The following is a 1,712-nucleotide window of genomic DNA, read 5'->3' on the forward strand; positions in this document are numbered from 1 at the left end:
TTTTTCCACAGCAGACCCCCATCTGAAGAGATTGAGTACCCCTCTGGTCTTTCAATCTCCGTCTGATTCCACAGCTTTTCAAGGTGTTCGTCAGACCTCTGAGCGTCAATAATCCGTCTTCGTAAGGTAGGTTGCATGGTCATTTGTGTTATCTGAGCAGTACCACCTTTGATTACAACATCGATTCCAGCCCTCTTCATCTCATCCTGTATTCTCTCCTGCTTAGTGATCATAGCGGAAGTATGAACTGCCTTTCTGCTCAATGCGTCCGCCACAACATTGGCCTTGCCTGGATGATACAGGATCTCGATGTCGTAATCTTTTACTAATTCCAACCATCTCCTCTGCCTCATGTTAAGTTCCTTTTGCGTAAATAGGTACTTGAGACTTTTGTGATCGGTGAATACTTGAATTTTCTCTCCATACAGATAATGTCGCCACGTCTTTAGTGCAAACACCACTGCTGCTAACTCGAGGTCATGAGTAGGATAATTCTTTTCATATTCCTTCAGTTGTCTGGAAGCATAAGCTATCACTTTACCCTTCTGCATGAGCACGCATCCAAGACCTTTTCCCGATGCGTCGCTGTACACCACAAGATTTCCTGATCCATCAGGGACTGTGAGGACTGGAGCTGTCACTAACCTCTCCTTGAGTTCCTGGAAGCTCTGCTCACAGGCTGATGTCCACAAAAAAAAGCTTGCCTTTCTTAGTTAACTGAGTCAGTGCTGAAGATATCTTGGAGAAATCCTGGACGAACCTTCTGTAGTAACCAGCTAGTCCCAGAAAACTCCGTACCTCAGTGACTGTGGTCGGTCTTGGCCACTTCATCACTGCCTCAATTTTAGCTGGGTCTACTGTGATTCCTCTACTCGACACCACATGACCCAAAAACGCTACCTCGGACAGCCAAAATTCACACTTGGAAAACTTAGCGTACAGTCGCTGTGTTCTTAGTATGGTCAGAACTTTTCTCAAATGCTCTTCGTGCTCTGCCTCTGATTTGGAGTACACCAGGATATCATCAATAAANACATCGCCTCAAAAGGGGCCATCTGGATGGTCGCTTGATAGCTATTATTATAAGCAAACTCTATCAGGGGTAGATGTTCATCCCAGCACCCAGCGAAATCCAAGACACAAGCTCGCAACATATCTTCCAAAATTTGATTCAATCTTTCAGTCTGTCCGTCCGTCTGAGGATGGAATGCTGTACTAAACCTTAACTGAGTCCCCAATGCTTTTTGGAGNAATTCATAATGTCCATAGCGACTTCTAAAAGCTGTTTTGGGAATATCTTCTTCTCTTATTCTCAATTCAGATTCGTGAGACCGTCTGGTCGCGAGCAGCACGTGATTGATGGGCGCGTCACAGAGGATACGACTCTCTAACCTAAGTGTCTACAGGACCTATGTCCTGGTGCTCTGATACCAAATTTGTCACGACCCCAAATTAAGCCGTGACTAACATTGTATGACATGTAATGCATAAACGAGAAATTCAAGGAAATCATTTGTTTCAAAAGAAAAACATATCTTTATTAGAAGGACATAAGTGCCTAGGTAAAAGAAAAACAAGGAAAGGAACATGTGAGACAAAGTGTACTATTTAGTAAACTAGACTGACGCCCCGGGACACGCTTCCTCTGTGACAACCCACATCGATCGACGCGCCCTCTCTTGACTCGACGCCTCACGTACCTGAAAAAAAAA

Source organism: Cucurbita moschata, unplaced genomic scaffold (assembly GCF_002738365.1).
Source record: "Cucurbita moschata cultivar Rifu unplaced genomic scaffold, Cmos_1.0 Cmo_Scf00007, whole genome shotgun sequence".
NCBI lineage: Eukaryota > Viridiplantae > Streptophyta > Magnoliopsida > Cucurbitales > Cucurbitaceae > Cucurbita > Cucurbita moschata.